We start from the raw sequence: 25987 nt of genomic DNA, 5'->3' as shown, positions 1-25987 counted from the left end.
AACCAGTCAGAATAACACTTCTCTTGAGATAGTACTCAATGCAAAACTCTTAGGGGTACTCATTGACAACCAGCTCAAATTTTATACCCATATACATACAAATATAAAAAAAAAATGCTAGAAACTTTGTATGTTCTACCACCACATTTGCTACCTTACTCCATCTACACAATTCCTTCTCACTACCACACATCTCATCCCTTCTCTCCTTTATGGTGCCCAACTCCTAACCAACCTACAATCTTGTATTAAAACAAAACTCTCTTCCTGCTACAAAAAAATAGCCAAATTTGCCACTGGACACAAATCCTGCACTCACCACTGTAATGCCCTCTATAATCTAAACTAGCTAGAAATGCCCGACTACCTTATCTACCCTAAACTAATCCTTGCTCAGAAACTCATTTTCAGTCCCTCCCTCTGCCCCTCCCTTGCTTCAACATTTAAAATGCACCAACCTAACAGACTCCTAAGAACCAATGCTCAGAATCTGATTGAACTTCACAGGCCTGCTCGTCCTGCAGGTAAACTTTTACTTTCTTTTTCCTTGGCATGCCTCTGGAACTCCTTCCCACCTCAAATTTGCCTCACCAGCACCCCATCCACCTTTAAAACTCTGCTCCACTCACACCTAACATCTCTCTGGGAATGCTCATGTTCCCATCCTGCATAACATCCCCAGCAGCTACCTCACTCCCTACTCCTTCTCCCTCTCTCCTCTTATCATAACTCAAATCTAATATATTTGACCTACTGATCATATTTCCCCTGGGGCAACATACATATCGTAAATAACTCCCTAGTCAGATTGACTTGTAAATACCTACTTATTACTGCTTAGACTTGTAAATACCTACTTATTACTGTTTAGAATTAATATCTATGTTAGCAATGATAGTGACTATATATTTGTAAACTTTACTAATTGTGATACAACTCAGTTTTTTTTTCTTCAAATTGTACTAACATACTCTTTTGCTTCATGTACTCTTCTTGTACTGTAATAATCTGTTGTTTAATAAAATGTATCTATGGAGCTTTTCTCCCCAGGACTCCATTGAAAACAGGCATCTTCAGCCCAATTGGACCATCCTGACAAACAAACTTCAACTAACTAAATAAATAAATAAATATTTGTGGTGGTGTAAGTTCCTCACTTAGTGAAGGACAAGTTGAATTCATGCAAGTGGATAGTGTTTGGGTCAATAATAAACAATGTTAGTTTGTTAAGATCTGCCCCATGGTCTGCCTTTGTCATAGAGTGGATGAGGTATTTGTCTACTATATGATGCTGTATTTTGTTTATCATAAAAAGAACATGGAGGAGCTCTAGCTCAGTGTCCTGCATTATGAGTCTGGAGGTGAAATGGTTTCTTTGGAATGCAGATACTTCCCATCAGCTACAGTGTTCAGTTTGGGTCTGAAGGAGTGGGAGACATCAAAACCCTGCACTGTGGTACTGATTTCACTCAATAACTATGTATATATATATATATATATATATATATATATATATATATATATATATATAGATAGATATATAGATAGATATATACAGTAGGTATAGATATTTTTAAGGATTAGGAATGCCTGTAAGGAGGCGGCCACAGTGTTGCAATGATTAGGGTTGCCGCCTCACAGAAAGAGGTTCTCCAGTTTTATCCTCAGCTAGGGTGCCTTCTGTGCGGAGTCTACATGTCCTCCCTGTGGTCGTGTGGGTTTCCTCCGGGTGCTCCAGTTTCCTCCCACATCCCAAAGAAATGCTGTATGCAGACTGGACACTCTAAATTGGCCCTATGCTTGAGTGTGCATGTGTGTGTGCCTTCTGTGGAAGGTTGGGCACCAGGCTGGCAACTCAACACTGTAAAATTCCACTGCCAATCATGAGTGGACAGGTGATCTGCTGTGGCAACCCCTAACCAGGAAAAGCCGAAAGAAGAAGAAGAAGAAGAAAGAATGCCTGTAAGGACTGCAAATTTTTGTTTAGCCTTCTAGTATTAAACAGTGCTACTTTTACATGATTTACATTGTGGTTGGCTTTGTCGGTAATTTGAGAAGACTGAGCTTACTTATAAAAGATATTATGGGAGAATAAAATGTAGCCACTATACAGAAGCCATGCAGAGAGAGATCTTGGCCATCCTTAGTCAAGCAGCTGGGGTCATCAATCATCTCATCCCAGCCTGAGGGTCTATATCATAACACCAAAGAGGCATTTAATCGAATGCCTCTTCATTGACACATAAACAGAGAACGCACTAAAACAAGAATGCTCAGAACACCGATTTCTTTCCCTGGAAAAGAAATCTGTAGCACTAACACACAAACAAACACACTTTCAAACATTTCACCCCCCACACCCCCCAACGTGGGGGACTGTGCTTCCCACACCACCCTAACTAAATATACCAACTCTGAGATCACACTACAGTGGGGAAAGGGGCAAACACATGGGGGAGGCCAAGCAATTTCTTTCGCAGGGAAAGAAATCTCTGTTTTGAGCATTCGCGTTTTAGTGCATTCCCTCTTTATGTGTCGACAAAGAGGCGTTTGATTAAATGTCTCTTCGCTGTTCTAATATAGACCCCAGCCTGATATATACTAGCTCCCTTATAATGAACCAGCAGTTAAGTCAGTAATTAAAGCCAGTTATCATTTGTTGCATTCAGGCATCATTATTAGTGACAGTAGAATACTGCTCTCTACTAGGCTCACTTCCTTTCCTTATGCTTATTCAGTTTGCTTCATCATCTCCTTGTTCATATGATCCAAAGAGATGCATTTCAAGTTATTCACTACCTTGTGCACAATGATCAGATTGTATATGTACCTGGGATGAATGATCTTTAGGGCTTTAGCAATGCTATGTATGACAGCTGAGAGGCAACTAACTGTTACCCTGTCTTTGATTAGCCTGGTAAGTGGAGTATCCGTGTGCCTAACTGTGAAGTTACCTTGACCTATGGCATTGCCATATAAACTAGCTTGGTCATCATGCAATATGTCTTTAGTTACTGCCTATATTTCCTATAGAGTTGGAGTGAGTGGTGTGTTGATTACAGGCTACTGAGGCTAGGCTACATGCAGATCCTAGTTTTAGGCTGATGCCTAGATTTTGGAGTCGTTGGAGGCAAAGACTAATGGCATTAGTATATGATAGCTTACAGTCAGAAGTCTGCACATGTTGCATAGGTGTGGGGAGAGCTAAGACAGCGTTGAGCTGACTGCATGTAGTTAGTTGAGAGAGGGTCATCTCCAGTTGAGTTAAGCATTGACACCTGAAAGACAGAGTCCATTGCATTTAGTAGGAGTTCATTATCAGTCAGCATAAGATAGTTCATGCACTGCTCTAGGATTGCAAGTGGTATAAGGCAGGTGATAAAGAAGGGGGAGGGGATGTGTATTAATTCTGTTGACTCACCAGGAATGACCCGTGCTACTAGATTTAAAGAAAGTGAGGATCTTAAGAGAGGCTGTGAAAGTATTACAGCTGTGGAAGTTTTTGGACTGGTTATATGTTTAGCGTAATCCCCTGTTGCTCAGTGCAACTGATACTCAAGGCTATGCAGATCAACTTAGTTAAGAGGATCCTCACACAACTCAGTGCAAGCTGCTAGACAAAGCAGAAATGGATAAGTAACTCAAGAACTTTATAAGAAGACACCCTTCCTGCAGTACAAAAAGAGAGAATTACACTTGTTTGTGCTATCTTCTTTAGAACTAGTATTGCACATCCATTGCACTCAGTCAACACTGTGCAGAAAATTCAGCAGAAGAAAAGAAAAGCCAATAAAAATTAAGAGCAGTCTGAAACCCATGTGCTGTAAACCACCAGGAACCTGTAACAATCAGTCTCTCATTTAGATGACCCGCCCCTCCCATAAACCCGCTAAGGAGATTCACTAAAGGAACTGATTTAAGTAGAAAGAATAGTATTAAACAATACATAACAGCTCAAAATGGCTGAAGTGCAACCAGTTTTATCAGGCAAGGTGGTATTAACTGAAAACAACTAAAATGGCATACAAAAAGAATACAATCAATGCAAAAACACCAGCAAAACGCCAAACAGTATTAAACAGTAACATGCAAGCAAAAATGACTAGAATAGCTAGGCAAATTAAGTGAAAGGAAAAGTAACTTTTTTGGATTTTTTCTCTTTTTCAGGGACATCAACTAGTTAAACAGTGAAGTCATGTGTCTGGGTTTTCTGCAGTCATATTAGGAAGGAAAAGGCTGAGCTGAGCTCAGTAAATCCAGCAGAAAAACAAAAGAACCATTGAAAGCTAAGTGTAGTCTGAACCCCATTTGCTGTAAACCACTTTGAACCTATATCAGTCTATCTCTCACTTAAATTCTTGCAAGTGGTTATATGATGGATGCCAACCCCATCCAAACACATTCAATCTATACAGTTAATTAAGTAGAACAAAACACAATTAAAATAGAACAGCTCATCATGGCCAGTGACAACTATGGCAAGCAAGACAGTATTAGCTGAAAATAACTAAAGTGGTATCAAAATAGTGCAAGCAATGCAAAAATAGCCCCAAATGCTAAAAAATCAAGTAAAGTAGTTACTGACAATGCAAAAACAGTTTAGATATCCAGGAAATCTAGATGCGAACAAAGAAAAAGAACATTCCTGGCAATTTTTGTCTCATTTCATATGCAGCAGCTAGTTAAACAGTGATGTTATAAGTCTGAGCTATCTGCAGTCTTTTAAGGAAAAGCATAATGAACGCTTTATAAATTCTATACAAAGAAATTACTGTAAATCTAGAGCTGCTCAAACAACAGGTGCTATTAGTCAATCCTTTGTGTGCTATAATAGGTAGACATACCCCTTTGTGATTACCTCCTTAATTCCAGTTTTTTTTTTTTTTATGTATGCATATGAGTCATATTTATTATTTATTTTACATTTGTTTACCGGGATAGTCCATCTGGGTGCAAGCCTGTCTTCAACGGAGGCCCGGCAAGAAAAGCTCCAGAAGTACAAGTTACATAGTACAAATGTACAAGATGTAATCTAATATTAATATTAATCTTAAAACAGGTCATCAGATATAATGCAAACAGCAAGTAAAGTAACACAGGTAAAAAGTTAATGCAGATATAAATGTATGAAAAATTTATTGAAAAATCTACAGTAATAGCTAAGAAAGTCATAGATGCAAAAAGGTAGGGGAAGAGAAGAAATTAAGGAAATAAGAGGTGAGGATAAAAATTAAAGAGTGAGGAGAGAGAAAGTTATCCAGGGGTGATACAAGAACAGAGCCAATTATTGTTTAGATATTCTGTATGAAGGAGTTTGAATTTGTTGAAAGTAGGGGTAATTAGTATATGTTGAGGAATACAGTTCCATATTTTTTGCGATTTGATTTGTGAATAAAGAGTCTCCAAAAGAGTTGTTAGATATCTTAACTTTTAGCAGTAGTTTATTGGTTGAGCAGAGAGTGCCGGTGGTGGTATACTATAGAACTTGGTTATTTAGGGCTGGACAGGTATTGGGTTGATGTAGGGTGTTATGAGCAATTGTGAGTTGGTTAAGCGACAGAAGGTTTGGTAGCTCAAGCCAGTGTAATTGCTTCAGAGCTACACAGTTATGAGTTCTGCTTTGTAGGCTAGCAGCAATTTGAGCTATTTTGTGGTAACAAACATCTAAATTGAACAGATCAGATCTTCTAAGATTAGTGAAAACGGGAGGCATATAATGATGTAGGCAGAAGCTGTGTTCTGGCAATGGCCAGTCTAGTGGAAGGGGTGAGGAAAGATTTTGACCTATACAGGTAACTGAGCTTAACATGAAATTATTTTATAGTAAGGGCTATGTGTTTGTCATAGTTTAGGAAGCAATCTATTGTGACACCAAACAAGTTAGCGGTGTCTACCAGTTTAATGATAGTGTCATTGAAGGAGAGTATGTGAGTTGGGTTAATGGGATCTGTGGATTTTTTTATTGGAAAATGTCATTACTTTTGTCTTGTTAGGGCTTAGAATAAGTTGTCTATCTCTGAGGATATGCTCAGTATCTGAAAAATCATTCTGGGTTTTAGATAGGAGCTCAGAGGAGGAGGGGGCTTTACAAATGACAGTGGAAACATCTGTATACTGTAAAATAGTAGCTTGTTTAGATGCAGAACTAAGATTGTTTGTAAAGATAGAAAAGAGTAAAGGGCCAAGAAATGAGCCTTGTGGGCCTCCTACAGTAGCAGGCAGTCAGTCAGAATGGGAGTTGTCTTGTCTGTGTATTAATTCTCAGGATCAGTCAGAAAAGTATGATACATATCAGTGTTATCTCCTACAGTGCCACATGGACTGTTACCTTTAGTGTCCAGTCTCATCCCCCATGTCATCTTATATGACCACATGTAGGATTGTTGATGGTCTGGTATCCTTCCACACACATTCCATGTTCTAAAGTGCCACATAATAGTTTTTCATATTTAATAATTCACAGTTATTTATATTTTATACAATAATAGAGTGGTGTGGGCAACTCTGGTGGCTTTTTCAGTTTAGTTGGCTACAGTAACCCAGTAGTCCTCTTTTGTAAAAACATATTTTTGTGCTCAGAGGTTATTTTGTAAAAGCAAAGTGTCTTATTTATAGGAATTTGTATCCCATTTTTTCTTCAACTGATTGAATAATTTTCAGATAGATCAGACAGAGTACAGTCTGCATCTGTGGAGCTTGGAAAACAGTATTCAACTCAATGGGAAGCACTTTGCTGAAAAGGGTAAAAGATAAATTGTTCTTTTGTAGAAAAATAGTGGTAATAACTGCAAGGTGACCTGCAAGTGTTTTTTATTAAGTATTTGAAATATGAGCATAGCTGTATATGTCAGAAGCACATCAAATCAAAAGCAATTGTAGTCTAGTGAAGTATGTCTACCCGGCCATTGATCGGGTACAAATTCAATGAATTCCGTAACACTGAAACAAGAAAGCTATTTTCACAAATCATTGACTTAACAAAAGTAGTGAAAACAACAATTTTTGCAGGAAGAGAAACAAAGTCCCCTGAACTCAAACAGCTGTACATATAACGCTATCATGGTTACTTAACCTTAGGCCAAAAGGAAGTCTCCATACCTTCAAAGTTCAGCAATCTCATGTGCTATATGGATGGTATCAATGACGAAATAGGAATGAATGTTCTAAGTCTGATTAATACGGAACTAAAATTAATTTCCATTAGAAGAATGATTCTTGAATAATTCACTGTCGTTTTGCCTTATGGCTGAGTTAAATTTCAGAATACTTTTATAGGGGAGTTACAGGATATTTTACAATAAATTAAATCTTAGTGTTTAAGTCAGTCCGATATTTAATTTCAAAGCACATTTCTACATAAAGGTTTCACAAGTATAACTTTTCATTAAAGCAGTTGTTATGCATGAAAATGATTGATTTCTGTTGATAATTTGCTTCTGTAACAAATCTTTCAAAAACATAGTCACTACAAACACTATACAAGTACAGAATCAATTTAGCAATTGTTACATATTAGCAAGAAAAAGCATTTTTTATATATTATATTCATTTGCTAACGGAGCAATTTGGACTGGCTGAAAGAGACCAGCCTTTTCTTTTTAATAGCCCTAACCCAGACAATGGTACACAAAGGTATATGGTGGAGTTTCAGCAGTAGGGGGTGCCGAGTAAATAATAACTCTCTACAGAACAAGTGGTAAGAGAATAGGCGTTATAATGCAACAATATGTCTTCCAATCAATTTATCTCAAATTAATTATAATCTGTTGGCTCATTTAGCACTTTGATTCAGGGTTTGTCAGTGCCATCTCTTTTACAGCAACAACTTTGCAAACACTTCAGTATTAGTTTATAGGAATTCATGATTTTATTGATGTTTTTCAAATTCCAGTACATAGTCATTAATATCTTTCGGATTGTGGAATTCAGTTGTAATATGTAACTGGAATTACAAGATCATGCAAGAAAACCTCCAGAGTGGCTTTTCTTTATTAAAAAATAAAATATGCATTTAGCGCTACAGAAAACAAGAACACACAGAATAGAAATTTCAAGCAAAACCAGCATGCTGTAGCTTTAAAAGTTAATGTATTTTGGTGGTGATTTACAACAGCTGACAGCCATTTAAAATTTTATAGCTATTGAAACTTTCATTGTGAAAGGAGTTAAATTATACTGAACAACAAAGTTATTTTAAAACAAGTCTCCAACTGTCCATAAACTTGACAGTTTCCATTTTGGTTTGGTTTCAATTGGGGATGAGATTCCACAGTACAATTGTAATTAATCTTGCATTTTATTATGAAGTACTCATGACATGATCGATTTTTATTTGTATGGGATGGTTAAAATATATTCACTGCAGTTTATTTCATCTTGCAATATGAAAGTTGGTATATAAAGATACCCGGCTACATTTATATGTGATTCCCTCCAGCAGTTGAGATTAAAACTATACTTGATTCAACCTAAAACACCAAAGAGAGAGCATCAAAATAACCCAGTATACAGCGTTCTACTTTTATCACCCATGTAACTTAGTTTTCCTCTGCTGATATAGACTAGAATCTTTATTACATCTTATTTATTATATGATTAATAATATTTATAAGTCACAAACTAGTTAGCTGTTTGTAGAACAAATTAAACCCTGCCATACTTGTGTAAAAGTAAAGCTAACGCAGATATCATGTATGTTTTTTACATTTTAAACTCACATAGAGTTGCTTGTGTCAATGCCTTATGTATCCCTAAAACAGTTGACAATGCATCTGTTGTTAGCAGTTCAAGGGCAAAGGAAACAGATTGGTAGTGGTGTGAGGTTCTCTACTTAGGAAAGAAAAGAATGAAACAAAGCAGAATTTTCAGTAGGAAATGAATCAAAAGAGATATGATTAAAGTGTGTTCTGAGGTTAGACGAGAAATCTTATTTTGTCCAGGTCCCTTTTAATAAATGCACTTCACACCAAATAATATTTGACGACCTTTATTAAAATTCCATACACATAACTTCATTGACCAAATAATATTTTAATTTATTAATCACGACATAAACATCCATGTAACAGTTAACTTAGGACAGCATGACCCTACTCACCCTGACCAAGTAAGCAGCATCCTTACCTCCACTCGCTTACTTTTACTTATCAAGCAGCATCCCGATGCTCACTTGACCCAAAATACATATATCGGTTAAGTTAGGACAGCATGTCCTCGCTCACCCTGACTAAGTAAACAGCATTCTTACCTCCACTCGCTTACTTTACTTATCAAGCAGCATCCAACTGCTCACTTGCATTTCTCAACTCATTGAAATGAATCTCCAACACCAGAGGGGGAAGAGAAGAGGGACAAGCCTGAACCTCTTCTCCACCTCTCAAAATGTACCACACCATCCCCAATGCTCCAAACAAGGAGGGAGAGTGGGTAGCAAGTTCACACCAAAATGTGATACCTTAGCCAGTTACACGCTCACAAAATTTATTAAGCTGCTCCCTACACTTACCTGACTTCCTCCCAATCATCCTACTTTCCTATTTAACCCTTTCCTTTATTATTTCAAACTACCCCCCCCCCCGAAGATGTCTCTGGACAAATTGTTCTGCTACCAAACCTCATTTAGTGCAGAAATGATGAGCAAAGAAATGCCAAACAACATTTTTGCCAGATACAGGAATGGAGTATCAGAGGCCTGGGCAGAAAATAAAAAGCACTACTAGCAAAGGTAGTGATTATTGAAGTTTTTACTAATTAATGACAATGAGACATTAAAAAAAATGTTTTCATTTAGTGGTCAGAGATCTTCACATAGCACAGGGGGAAAAAAATAATAAATGGGCTAACGCAAGATGTTTCCCATTCGGTATCCATATGATATTCTGAGACTTGTTAGCAATTCCTGGTATAGTGAGACTTAGTAGTCTAAGACTGATGTTTCTCAGAGTGATCCCTTTTTCCACACTGTATATCTTAACAAGTGTGTGCTACTCAGAATATATGTACCTATATACCTAAGTCTAAATTTGATCTATAAAATGGTGGTAGCATTATTATATGTTGTTCTAAATTATGTCTTTCTATGTATGTGGTTTCTTTTTGATTGTCCCATGATGAGCTGATTGCTTGCAAGCTCATTTAATTTAATCATTAAAATTACCTTTGACTTTTGGGTTTGACTTTGATCTTGGAGTTGGTATAAATATATACACCCACACACACACACACACATATATATATATATATATATATATATATATATATATATATATATATATATATATATATATAGTAGTTCAAGGCTGTGGAGGTGTGCAGAGAGGCTTTCTTACCTGCAAAGACAGCACTAAAAGAGAATAGTGACATTTGACATTTACTGTTCTCCCTTATTTTCAAATGTTTCTTATAATTTTGGGAACAAAAATACTTATCTTAAATATAGCTCATCTGTTAGATAGAAAACTGTTTTATGTTTAGAATCCATAAGTATTTGTTGATTTTTTTTTTTAGTTTTTTTACAAGTTAGGTAGGCAGGTCCAATGACATGAACAGTGATGTTGATTGTTTAAGAGTCTAGTATGATATGATATGATAAATGGCATGAACCTATGAAGTACATACTCTGTTGATATTTGATTCGAACATTACTTTTTTACTTTTCCTTTACCCTCTTCTCACTTCAGAGATGTACATGGCTCATTAAGCATTCCTTGTAATAGTACTAGTATCTTGTTCAACTTGTTTGCTTATGGCACCAGAGATGCACTGTCATATGATCTTATTTCTTACCCTCCTAAACCACCATACATCTCATTTGAGAGATGAGTTAGTCTTAGATTTGCAGTGGAAATCACCATTATATGTCACATTTCCTGGCCTAGTCATTTGAACGTAGCTAGAATACCAAATGGCCATACAGTGTTTTCTGATATATATATATATATATATATATATATATATATATATATATATATATATATATATATATATATATATATATATATATATATATATATATATATATATATATATATATATATATATATATATATATATATATATAGGGTCTATAGTATATAGACCCAATTTCAAAATCTCAAATGCTCATATGAGCAGAAATGCAGGAAATTGAAATCGTTAGCACCCCCCGCTAAATATATATGCCAACTCCGAGATCGCACCACAGTGAGGCAGTGAGAAAAGGGCAAATTTTCCGACCTTCACTGTACCGCAATCTCACAATAGCGATTACAAAAAATGTCATCTTCAACTACTAAGCCATTCAAGATTTTGATTTTTCGTCGATCTAATAGGGACCCTATATATGTGTATATATATATATATATATATATATATATATATATATATATATATATATATATATATATATATTTATATGTGTCTAGGACTATTCACTGAAAGCACATTTCACTGAAACACATTTGACTGTCCACACCCCCCTTAATATATATATTGACTCCAGGGTCACACAACAGTGGGGAAAAGGTCATGTATAACTTGCAGTGAAATGTGTTTCAGTGAATTGAGCTTTCAGTGAATTGAGCTTTCAGTGATTTGTACACAGTCATTTGACTTTCAGTGAAATGTGCTTTCAGTGAATAGTCCTAGACCCATATATATATATATATATATATATATATATGTGTGTGTGTGTGTGTGTGTGTGTGTGTGTGTGTGTGTGTATGCGTATAGATATATGTATAGATATATATGTGTGTGTGTGTGTGTGTGTGTGTGTGTGTGTGTGTGGGTGTGCACATTAGTTTTTACTGCTACCTCAGTCATGACTTAACCTGCTTTTTGTAATCTCTGTACGAGTCTAAAGAGACAGCCTTCATTTTCTGACCCACATATTGTTAGAATGATCAGTTTACTAGCTATTACACTCAGTATGGATAAAATGCAGATTACTGCAACACGGTCTGTTTTTATTTATGTTCCAGAGTAGAGCACTGTTCTCCATGGACCTTTTTCAGACTCAGACTGAGAGCGGTGTCTGGTTAAGAGACTTGCTCAGAGTCAGTAACTATATTTTTATGCTAATTTCAGATGTGGAAAGTGAAGTTTTTCTTACCATGTGGAGGGATTTGCCTTATGCAAATTATTTTGACATTGACTCTGCATGCCTAACCATTATCAATTAGCAGAGTAAGTCTGCCTGAATTTTACTGATAGGACTCTTGTTCTGTACATTGAATCTTAAAGGAAGAGGTGTTAAAACATGTAATGTATTTCTCATCATCATATCCCTTCTCTTTAGTTTAATATCCTGTCACATTTTCCTGCTTGTTTGATGGCATTTAGGTATTTAGTTATTACTCCAGCCACCAATCATTTTTCTTTCCTTTGCCATGAACTGGTGTCTCCATAAATTCTTTCTCCATTTAAATTTCTGTACTCTGGAAAGGTGATTTCTTAAACCCTGTTTTGCTTCATGATCTTATTTAAAACATGTGTTAGTTTTTATTACTTGTTCCTTTAAATGTATGAAAAGGTAAGTTCCTTTCAGGAAATACTTGTTTTTGTTGTTGCTGTTGTTGTTATAGATGCTTCACTGTTGATTTAATCTGTGCTGATAGAGTAGCACTCTACTTCCTAGAGCAGCTGACTTGAAGTGACTGGATAACACTGGCTTATCCAATCTGTGAGGAGGGTGATAATTCTGCTCGTTTCACAGCAGAAGCCTGTCAGAAGAGAAGGTGTAAATCTTCAGAACAGGGGCATAGGCTTGGCTCTACCAGTGTGCTCATGATAACCCACATGGAGTACTTATCCAGGAGTACACACATGTCATCAAATATGTAGTCAACCATTAAGGTTATAATAATGCTTCCCCTCAAATGCCAAGGGCTGAGGTTACATTTTGTAGGAAACTCTCCCCTTACTATGTTTTAGGTTAGTCTTCCAATAGCAAGGGTGCTCCCATGTAGGTCCTTGGCCTGGAAACAATTAGATTTGGTTCTTAAATACATATGGCACCAGTATGTGTGTTTGTGTGTTGGGGGTGGGTGATCCAGAATCTCAAGCTATTGGGATGAAGGCAACATCCTGTGAAGCAAGTGCAAAAGTTGAATTATGCGGTGTGGAAACCAGAGTTTCTGGACACAGGCAGCCACCCGGATGCTTTGTTTACTGACAACCAGCTAATTAAAGAATGTGCTGTAGTATAGCTAACATCCGCTGCAAATATAACCTCCTATGTGGGGTGCTGTTAGTTCAATGGGCTGGGATAAATGTACAGACTAAGGATTGTGGCTTGATGTCTACCAGGCACAAGATACAAAAAGCACAAAGAAAAAGTATCTAAGTAGGTCTCTGTTAAGTGTTTTTGAATAAAATTTGACTTTCTGATGTCAAAAAGTACAATTTTGTGAAATTGTTTAGCATGTACTACCTCCAGTTCAATCCATGAAGTAATTTAGTACTTTCTGAATATTGAGGAACAGTTTGGTGTTTTTAAATGTACATCTTTACTTATAAAAATAGAAAAATAGCCACAAACGGTACTAATTATCTGCTGCATTTTCTAAAGAACAAATGGGTTTGGTTCCACTCCTAGCTGCTCCAAATTCCTGTATGAAGATCAACAAACCCAAGTTTACTGAGAGTGACTGCAAGCTAAGGTCCATTAAGTTTATGGTCATGTTGCTTTAGTGAGTGAAAGAAGAGTCTTCCTTTTCAGAGTATTATAAAATTTAATCACTGCCTTGCTACACAATAAGCACAGATGCTTAACATTTCAAAGCAATTAGGGTCATACCTTTCAACTGTCCAGATTTTCAAAGAATGCCCTGATTATTGCCTCATATTTTTTGTCTGTTTCTCATAAAATTTGTGATTTTCTGGATTTTTGTGGCAAATCATTGAGGAGTGAATTCATTAAATAATGTGACTCATTTGAATTTCAGACTTCATATCCTTCAGAAAATGCACGGTAATGCAAGTCCTTTCTCCGGCAACTTTCTAAGTTTGTAATAGTATTTAAAATTTGTCCCTTTTTTGAGGCTTTGTTCCTCCATTATGATTGGCTTTGTCCAGTTTTTTTGTGCTAAGAGGTTGAGAGCTATGCTTAAGGTTGTCAGTAAACACACTTTAGAGATGGCCCCAAGTGATCCAGCTGACTTCAGGGATGAGTGGCTTGCCCAATGGAATGGATTTCACCTTATCACTTATGTAAGGAACATGAGGCGGTAAAATGAAAATAATCAACTTCCAGGGCATAACAATGGCAACAGAGATTGGATCTTCTTAAGCAGACCTAAAAAAAGATGACGTGTGAACCAGCACCACCTAACTATGGTCCTCAAGTGGTAAAAAAAACAATAGTTATAATGAAACTCTGCCCCTGATTTTTAAACCATGCATTTATCCATATATTCCACTGTTAAAGGTGACAGCTTTTTTTATGAATCTTTCCCTTTTCTCACCAGTTCTGCAGAACCAAAATCTTTCCAAATATTGCACCATGTTGTTATTACTACATCCCCCTTTCTGTACACTGACACTATAACCTTTATAGGTACTGCTTGAGTCCCCAAAAATTGAATTGCACAGTACAAGTGCAGATATTGATGAAAATTCATGCATGGAAATTGATACCTCTTCGTTAGCGAACTAATGGTATTTCAGCTATGAATATTTGGAAGCTATAGGTCCTCTATAATAAATTGCATGTAGGATGGCTGTCTAATGGGCTAATACTACTAAACTGCAGTATCTGATTACACCACAGAATTGGAATTCTTTCTCAGCTTATAGAGTGGCCTGTTTTAAAAGAAATGCAAATTGCTTTTCACAGCACAAATATAATGAACCTTCTTCCACAAGCAGATCTGAAGATTCTCTGTGCCGGCCTTTGTCATGGTTGTTGGTTGATAAAACTGACTGCAAAAAAAAAAAAAAAAGGTTGCCTGATAAGCACAGGGACATCATAACTACCAGCCAGCCAAAGAATAAAAGAAGAGTTGGCAACAATGATTTCCATATGAATGTCATTACTAGGCCCAGATGCCCTTAATAAGGCGCTGTTATGAGGGGGGGTGGTGGGCATATTCGACATCAGTCGGAAGACAGACTGACATCAAATTTTGATGGCTGCTACCCCTGCTGAAAAAGATAGATCTAGATGTAATTACTTGATTATTTTTTTTCAACTAAATCAAAATAGCTTGATTGCAAAGATAGAAAATAAAAGTTACCTGATCTCACCAGCTTGTATTGCACCTGAGCTTTCATCTAGGATTTGAATAACCTGGAAGTGAAAATGTGCAGATTACCTAATAGGTCACAGACATATCAAGTGAGAGTTAATTTCCAGGCAGAATGGTCTTCTGGTGGAGACCAGGGATCTTGCATGCAACCAACCTTCAGTAAATTACACAGGTGGTTTTGCCCCAAGTTTTCACCATCATTCCCTCTTCTTCTTCTTTTCCTGGCTAGGGATCAACACAGCAGATCACCTGTCCCTCATGACTGGCAGTGGAGTTTTACGGTGTAAAGTTGCCAGCCCAGCGCCCAACGTTCCATGGAAGGCACACACATGCACTCACACCTAGGGCAAATTTAGACTACCCAATCCACCTACAGCAGGTCTTTGGGATATGGGAGGAAAACAGAGCACCCGAAGGAAACCCACGTGACCACAGGGAGGACAGACAGACTCCGCACAGAAGGCACCCCAGCTGAGGTTCAAACTGGAGAACCTCTTGCTGTGAGGCAGACACGCTAACCTTTGCACCACTGTGGCCACCCCACTGTCATTCCCTCTACAAAATTAAAAAAAGAAAAACATAGAATACCTTAAGTGCAGCCTGAATACATCCACTTTAAATGCCTTGCATACCTAATGTAATGGTTCCTTGACTTTTTGAATATGATAAACAACCATGATTTTAGGGAAAAACAATCTGAGACAAGGAAGTCACCATGTGCTGTAGTAGCTTCTAAAAGGTGGTGGATCTGTATTGTAAATTGCATAAACTAACAGTTACCATGTCAGGGCAGTTGGCCTAGTATTAACCTATGAACCTTCCAATAAAAGGAGCTGACAATGCCCTGTTTCGTTTGCATGGACTTTTAGTGACCCTAATAAGAAGTTACACCTCTTGATGAGCACATATAAATATCATTGAGGTATTTCTGGTGTATATAGCACCAATAATAAATAAGATAGCTGTAATTTAATGACCTGGTCAGAAAGTATGTGGATTCTCTGTACTTAGGATCAACCATATTCTTCTGTGTTTAGCACATTTTCTTTAGTTACGACCATGCTTTTATACTGAGAAGAACTGATTTGCTTTATTGATGTCAAACATGCTGTGTGAACAGCTTCCACTGAACAGTATGGTTCATTCAGAGAATATGATGGAAAGAAGCTATGTGCACTGAATAAGAATTACACCTAATGTCGGCAATATAGCAAAGTGGGTTAAGTCTATATGCTGCTAACAAGAGTCATCATGTCTCCCTGGGTTTGAGTCCGTACTGTCACCTTGCATAAGGTATGACTCTGAATAAGTCACTTAGCATAACCATTGCTTCTGGTTTGCTGGTTATATCAAACGGACCTTATACAGAGATAATAATGGGAACAGTATTATGAAAAGAGCAAAAAGTAAAAACTGTATTTGAGCAACACAACAGATCCAACATCAGCAGAATTTGAACTGGTATATTTTACTCGCTATAGATGCTACACACATTAGGATAGATATTGATCTGTACGCAGCAAACTGATTAAAAAGAATGTTCCACAAAATGGAAAAATGCACTTTGAAAACAAATGTTCTCCAGTTGGAGTAGTTTGCAGATGGTATTCAGAAGCATTAAAATTTCACTGACACCTGACATTAATGATAACACTGTATCTCCCAGCGTTTTTTTAATTGTTTTTGTGCTGGATTTGGATACTGTGTATTTATCTACTCATCCTTGCTTGTTATGTTTCAACCATTTGCTTTTCATCTGCAGATAGAGTTATCCATCAAATGTGTAATGCAGCCCATAAGCGATACAGTATGATTTATTACTGTAATATATATAAGCAGTGATGCAAATCTGCCATGTTTCTTATTCAGTGCTTATTTCATGCAAAAAGTCATACAGGTCTGTGCATGCAATGGATAGTTTTATTTCCCAAATGAGTACAGAGCGCCCTAATGAAGTGAGAATACAACATGTATACCATATAATCCTGAGATGTTTTCACTTGAACTCTTTTTATTGTCATATAAGATGACTTTCATAACATAGTTTGACTTTACAAGAATTCACGTATTGAATATATATGCATTTCTGCAGCAGTTTCAGGTGCTGCAATCATTGTGTGACATTTCCATATAACTAATTGCACTTTATTTACTTAGCTTTAATGATTTCCAGGCATCACACCAGAAAGAACAGTTTAAAACTGAGCAAAGTTTACATATAGTATCTTAAAACAACTTAAAAATGTAAGAAATATGACAAGAGTAGTAGAAGTACTAATTATGGCATTGACTATAGCAAATATAAGTAATGCAGATGAAACAAGATCAGGTAAACAAATACATATATACGCCCAGGCCTATGCCCCCATCTTTCTATATAGTGATATGTGTATATCAATATCTATCTGTATATGTACACACACACACACACACACACACACACACACACACACACACACACACACACACACACACACACACACACACACACACACACACACACACACACACACACACACACACACACACACACACACACACACACAGACACACACACATCTTTCTCTCTGTATATATATATATATATATATATATATATATATATATATATATATATAGATATACTTCTAAAGTTTAAAGTTTCAAGACCATAAGATCGAAGTTTTGAAACTTTGAACCATATAAATGAAGATTGGCACACAGCACAGAATGGTATATTTACTATTTTCCTTGCTGTAGTGTGATCTCAGAGTTGGTATATTTAGTTAGCGGGTAGTGTGGGGGCGCAGGGTGGCTTGCCCTCTACAAAAACATAAAAAAAACAGATTTTTTTTCTTTTTCTTTTTTTTTTTTTTATTTAAATGTCTAGCTTTCAAAACTTCAGAAGAAATATGAAGTTTTGAAACTTCGAAATTTAGAAGTAGACCCATATATATATATGTGTGTGTGTGTGTGTGTGTGTGTGTGTGTGTGTATATATATATATATATATATATATATGTATATACATATATATATATATATATATATATATATATATATATATATATAGATAGATAGATAGATATATATATAGATAGATAGATACCTATTACATTGTTGAGACCATAAAACTTCGAACACTACAAGATCCAACTTGTATGTTCGAAGTTTTATAATGTCAATCAATGAAAAAAAAAAAATAAAAAAGAAGAAACATAAAGTAACTCTTGTAAGTAAAGGGGGAAACCCTCCTGCACTTCCCACATTCCCCACTCTTTAAATATACCAACTCCGAGATCGCACTGCAGTGCGGTAAAGGGAAATCTTTCCTTTTCACACGGTATTGCACTCTCCGAGTTGGTATATTCAAAGTGCTAAATTTGGACGATGTAAAACATTGGGGAGTATGGGGGGCATAGCACCCACCTATTGTGGTTATATATTGTCCACTTTACAATTCAGTATGTTGAAATTTAGCATTGTAAGATTTCAGTATTATGGGTTTCAGTCAAGTGATTTTTCAGTATTTTGCATTTTCAGTCTTATGGTCTCAGTCAAATGAGTTTCAGTCATATGAGGTTTCTATCATCTGATAGGGATCCATACATATTTATATATTTATCAGATATAGATATATGTAGATATATATCTGAATATATCACTGAGACCCATAAGTCACAAGACCATTGAAGCTTTGAGGGTGTAAATGTTCCATGGTTCATTTTATGGATTATTATTCCAAGAAACCTTGCTGTTAACTATTTACTTTACTACTATTCAGATGTTATATGTATGTGTTGAAAAAAGTACAATTAATTCACTGTGCCAGTCCAAAAGTAAACCTAATGATGGATAACTGACCAGGCAAATTTTAACTGATGTTTTGCTTAGTTCTCCCTCATGTATGTTAGCTCCTGATTCAACATGATTATAAGGGCCGCACGACACTAAAAGCATTCTGGGACTGCTTGTTTGATTACACACAACACTAAAAGCATTCTGGGACTGCTTGTTTGATTACACACAACACTAAAAGCATTCTGGGACTGCTTGTTTGATTACACACAACACTAAAAGCATTCCGGGACTGCTTGTTTGATTACACACAACACTAAAAGCATTCCGGGACTGCTTGTTTGATTACACACAACACTAAAAGCATTCCGGGACTGCTTGTTTGATTACACACAACACTAAATGCATTCCGGGACTGCTTGTTTGATTACACACAACACTAAAAGCATTCCGGGACTGCTTGTTTGATTACACACAACACTAAAAGCATTCCGGGACTGCTTGTTTGATTACACACAACACTAAAAGCATTCCGGGACTGCTTGTTTGATTACACACAACACTAAAAGCATTCCGGGACTGCTTGTTTGATTACACACGACACTAAAAGCATTCCGGGACTGCTTGTTTGATTACACACAACACTAAAAGCATTCCGGGACTGCTTGTTTGATTACACACGACACTAAAAGCATTCCGGGACTGCTTGTTTGATTACACACGACACTAAAAGCATTCCGGGACTGCTTGTTTGATTACACACGACACTAAAAGCATTCTGGGACTGCTTGTTTGATTACACACAACACTAAAAGCATTCCGGGACTGCTTGTTTGATTACACACAACACTAAAAGCATTCCGGGACTGCTTGTTTGATTACACACAACACTAAAAGCATTCTGGGACTGCTTGTTTGATTACACACAACACTAAAAGCATTCTGGGACTGCTTGTTTGATTACACACGACACTAAAAGCATTCCGGGACTGCTTGTTTGATTACACACAACACTAAAAGCATTCTGGGACTGATTGTTTGACTACACACAACACTAAAAGCATTCCGGGACTGCTTGTTTGACTACTTAAGTTGCTCAGAGTTTAGCTCAGTGAGCTGGTTCTTCATGGAGTTAGAAATCGATAAGTACTATTGGAAGCGAGAGAAATACTTTGCGAGTACATGTTGGGAGAATTGGAATCAGGCTAACAAGATACAATCTGTGTGAAGCTAACTGCCTTTACTTGGGGTAGTTTGGATGAAATGGGCCAAGAGTTGTAGAATGTTGAGTCTTTGTGCACAGTTCAGAAGAGGTTTTTTTTTTGACTGTGAGTATTTGGTTGTGTGTGCTTAGCAAGAATGGTATATATACATCATGTAGTATCACAAAAATTATACCATGCATACATTTGGTATAATTTGAGTAAATAGCAAAGCTAGCAGATACCACATAAGTTAATTACCTACGCAAAATTAACTACAAACACACAAGTCATGTATAATGGACATAGATCCATAGCAGGTACAAACAGAAGAGAACTGTATACATAATATTTTGGTTAAACTTTACAAAAAAATCAATAACTTGGCACTACTGCTATGTTCTTAGAGGTCCAAAACCATAACTACCTGAATTTCCTATCTTCCTACACTTTATCTAACTCATTAAAAACCTCCTTCCCTTCACCATCAGATTGCCCCAGTTCATATCAAGTCTTTCTTATAAACATCCATAACCATTATTGTACCTCATCAAACCTTATTTGTTGTAATTCTGAACATTTCATCCCATAGCTGTTATCTTAACCTACAACCAGCATAAAATCTCTCTCCTTTTCCATGTAAGACCATCTCTTATTTACCTCTTCCACATCATAAAGACAGATTACCCCTTTGTCAAATATTTTTCTTGTAGATTCCAGCTCAGATGCTCCTAATACCTCTGTAGAACTTTTCTTCTTCACATGCCCACCACACGTGATTATTATGCATTTCTTCAAGTCCATACCTTTAGCATTTTGCCTCATTCCTCAAAACATTATACTTAAGTTTTCATGGTATTTTATACCACATATGCAAGGACCTGGATATCAGATCTACCTTTTAATTTCCTTAACCACAAAAAAACACACCAGCCACTAGAGAAAGTAAAATAAGATGACCATAGTCTTAGCGTCAAACTATTTTATTCCATTTTCGTCAACAGACTTCCTCAGAATACTCCATTAACATTCCCCATTATTCTTATACATATACAATGAAACAATTAAACAATTAACCTTCCTAAAAATGTTAAAATCACTGTTCTCCCTTAACCTAAAATGCAAATTAAAATTTTAATCTTTTTCCTTTTAAAAAACATTTTATATTTATATTTTCATTCAATCCTGAATGTTGATTAGCACATAGTCAAATTTTCCATTTTACTTCTAAAGTCTCTAGTTTGTTTTTATAATTATCTCACAGTCCAAAGCAGCCCTCGCAAGTACGGCAGATGCACAAGGCCAAAAAGAATGAGAATACAATTCAAAAAAGGAGGTCAGCACCAGATGAGTAAGAAAACCATAAATTTAATGTGGCAACACCAAAAATACACACACAATCTGACCGTTTTTTTGCAAACCTGCCTTCTTCAGTGATAAACACACAATGTTCTGATGTGATGGTATAATATATACGCCAATCAATTAAGCACTTAAAGCAACATCACCTTGAGGCTGAAAACCCAACCATTAACTATAGATGATCAATAAGACCTGGAGAAAGCAATCCTCCCAGCCTAATTATTTAACTTTTTTTTCTTTTTTATTAAGTATGGCATGCCACCCTAACTTATTTGACCTGTCCCCCTGAATTTTGTCAATAATCATAAAGTTGAATTTGACTATAGTGTGGGTCATTACATGTTTATATAGAGCACTGGATGTCCGTTTGTTCCGAATTTCACTTAAATGTTTGATCATACTTATACATAATGACCTGGAGGTCTGCCCAACATAAAAAGAAGAGCATGAACATGTGAGTAAATAAATCAGCCAATCATTCCCACAATTGGCAAACAAATTGAATGTCATAAACTTTGCTGGTCTTTCTGCTAGAAAATTGTTTGGATTTTCACAAAAACTGGAAAAAATGAACAATGACCACAGGGGAAGGACCCAATCAGTTTATCCCCAATTAAAGTTAATTGTCTTTGTGACTATCTGATGGAATAGCTATGTTTATAATGATTAAAATAAGACCCAAGAGTACACCCCCTACGATAAGAAAAGTGACATCTTGGAGTAAGAATGTTAGATAAATCCTAGTTTGCTAATAAAATATTCCAATTGTTATTAATGATGTCTCTGATTATGTTGATATTCCTACCACAGGTAGTCACAAACCTGAAGGCATTATCCTTAATTTGGGAATTATCCCGATAAACCAAAAGTTCAGACCTGTCTTGGCCCATTACCCAAGTAATGGCAGACATAATGTTGTTATACTGGTATCCCCTGACTTGAAATCTATGAATGAGATCCCTCCGATAATATTCATAACTATACTCCGTGGAACAAATATGTTTAATACATAAAAATTGTGACTTTGGTGTATTTTTAATGTGATGTGGATTAAGGCTAGCAGCTAATAATAGGTTATTATACTGAGGATGTTTACAAAACACCTGTGAACTTAATGTATTCCTTGTGATTGTAAGATCCAAAAAAATTATTTGCTGTAAATTCATGTTAACTGTAAATTCAATGTCCCATTTATTATCATTGAGGTATTGAATAAATTCTGATAAATATATTTCATCTGACCGCCATATCATCTAACAGTCACCCAGATATCTTCTCCAGATATCACTTTCCTCCAGGAAGATGGTATGTGAGCTATCGTAGATCAGTTGATCCTCAGGGAATCCCATAAACATATTGGCATAAATGAGAGCAAAGGATGCTCCCATAGCCGTTCCTCACACCTGCCAGTAACAATCATCCTGAAAAAAATAAAACATTTTTTGTAAGGATATGTTCAGCCATACATATCAACAAAGGGTTGAATCCCAGGGGATACAAATCTTTTATTTTATTTATTTATTTAACATTTATTTAACATTTGTTGACCAATATTTCATAGCTTCCAGACCCGGCCAATGAGGTATGTTGGTATATAAAGCTGAGACATCCAATGTATATAATAACCAGTCTGACTCTAATTGTAGATCCAATATTATTTTCAGAAATTCAGTAGTATCCTGAATTCTAGATCGAACGAGTTTTAATAATGGCTGTAGATGTTTGGTCAGGAAAGCAGACAGAGGCTCAGTAAGAGAGCCTATGCCAGAGACAATAGGTCTCCCTGGGGGTTTCTCCAAATTTTTATGAATTTTGGTAACATTTATAGGTATCGTTTCCGAGGATCTCCTGCTGTTAGATGTTGCTTAACTGAGACACTTATTATACCTTCTTCGGCTGGCTGCCTGGTCAAGAAACATATTAATTTCTTTTTTGAAGCCTAATGTGGGGTCAAGCGGCATATGCATGCAATGTATAGCATCTTGGAGTTGTTTATGAGCTTCGGATGAATAATAACTGGTATCCATTACAACCACTGCCCCACTCTTGTCAGCTGGCACAATAACTATATTGGTGTTCTTTTTCAGGTTGAGTGCCTGTTGTTCTGCAGCTGTTAAATTATGACTGAGTATTCTTGATTGACCAGCCTTGAAATGTAGATGTTTGAGCACAATGTCCTGAAATATTGAAATGTGTTTATTCATGGGGGGCACAAAATTGGACTGATGAAATCTGAACTCATTAGCTCTTTGAGAATTATCCTGAGAACCAAAAAACTATTTTAGGTTAAGAGTCCTACAAAAAGTTAAGACTTCATTGACCACACTATCTTCTTCAACAACAAAAAAAAAAGAAACAAAAAAAAAACAAAAAAAAAACATAGACATAGTTCAATCCTTTATTTGTTAGTTATTTATTAGTTGTTGTTCAACTTTTGTCAGTGCAACAGAAGAAATGTTGTATACATTATAAAAATAATTTATCAAGAAGCTAGTAACAAGGCTTCCACACTGTCTATATTTTCTATGTTTTCTACGGCCCCAGTGTATGTTAAACCTAAAGGGTAGTCAGCACCTCATTGTTTCTTAGGATCAGGGGACTCTGGAGTATTAGCATATTCTATATCAGTGGCTGATGATTCCTCCCCTGCGGTACTACTATACCAATTTTTGGACTTTTTTAAAATAGAGCAGGGTCTTTTCCTCTTAAATTTTGTTGGAGTGTCCAAATCAGAAAATTTCACACTTTTTCTTAGGCCAAAGGGTTTACCCCATTCATAATCCCCTAAATCTCTTTTAAATGTATACATTTTTTGGCTTTCAAATGTTTCTCAAGTGTGAGCAGGTCCTTAGTTAATTTGTTACTATGTCTGTCATAATTTAACAGCTGTAGAACAACAGGCACTCATTAACATGAAAGGAACACCAATATATTTATTGTGCTGGCTAATAAGGGTGGGACACTGGTTGTATTGGATATAAGTTATTATTCATCTGAAGCTCATAGACAACTCCAAGATTCCTGATATTACATGCATATGTCGCTTGACCCCACATTAGGCTTCAAAAAAGAAATTGATACGTTTCTTGAACAGGCAGCCGAAGAAGGTATAATAAGTGTCTCTATTAAGCAACATCTAACAGTGGGGGATTCTTGGAAACAATACCTATATCTGCTACCAAAAATTCATAAAAATTTGGAGAACCCACCGGGGAGACCTACTGTCTCCAGCATAGGCTCTCTTACTGAGCTTCTGTCTGCTTTCCTGACCAAACATCTACAGCCATTATTAAAACTAATTTGATCTATAATTCAGGATACTACTGAATTTCTGAAAATAATATCAGATCTACAATTATAGCCAGACTGGTTATTATGTACATTGGACGTTTTGGCTTTATATACCAACATACCTCATTGGGCGGGTTTGGGAGCTATGAAATATTGGTTAGATAAAGTGGATTTGTATCTTCCAGGATTCAACACTTGGGTGATATGTATGGCTGAAGATGTCCTTATGAAAAATATTTTCTTTTTTGAGGGTGAGTGCTACTGGCAGGTGCGAGGAATGGCTATGGGAGTGTCCTTTGCTCCCATTTATGCCAATATGTTTATGGGATTCCTTGGGGATCAACTGATCTATAATAAATCACCTAACATCTTCTTGGAGGACATTGATATCTGGAGAAGATATCTGTATGACTGTTGGATGATATGGCGGTCAGATGAAATATATTTATCAGAATTTATTCAATACCGCAATGATAATAAATGGGGCATTGAATTTACAGTTAACATGAATTTACAACAAATAACATTTTTGGATGTTACGATCATGAGGAATACTAATAATACATTAAGTACACAGGTGTTTCGTAAACACCCTCAGTATAATAACCTACTATTAGCCGCCTGTCTTCATCCACATCACATTATTAAAATTATACCAAAGTCACAATTTTTACATATTAATAGTATTTGCTCCACGGAGTATAGTTATGAATATTATTGGAGGGATCTCACTCATAGATTTCAAGTCAGAGGATACCAGTATAACAACATTATGTCTGCCATTACTTGGGCAATGGGCCAGGACAGATCTGAACTTTTGGATTATCAGGTTAAGTCCCAAATTAAGGATAATGTCATCAGGTTTGTGACTACCTATGGTAGGAATATCAACATAATCAGGGACATCATTAATAACAATTGGAATATTTTATTAGAAAATGAGGATTTATATAACATTCTTACTCCAAGATGCCAATTTTCTTATCATAGGGGGCGTACTCTTGGGTCTTATTTTAATCGTTATAAACATGGCTGTTCCATCAGATATTTGGAATGACAACTCACTTTAATTGGGGATAAACTGATTGGGTCCTTCCTCTATGGTTATTGTTCATTTTGACAGTTTAT

The sequence above is a fragment of the Protopterus annectens genome, chromosome 12.part0 (assembly GCF_019279795.1).
Source record: "Protopterus annectens isolate FY-2018-M chromosome 12.part0, PAN1.0, whole genome shotgun sequence".
Lineage (NCBI taxonomy): Eukaryota > Metazoa > Chordata > Ceratodontiformes > Protopteridae > Protopterus > Protopterus annectens.
The sequence above is the reverse complement of the archived record's forward strand: the minus strand, read 5'-3'. Positions refer to the sequence as shown.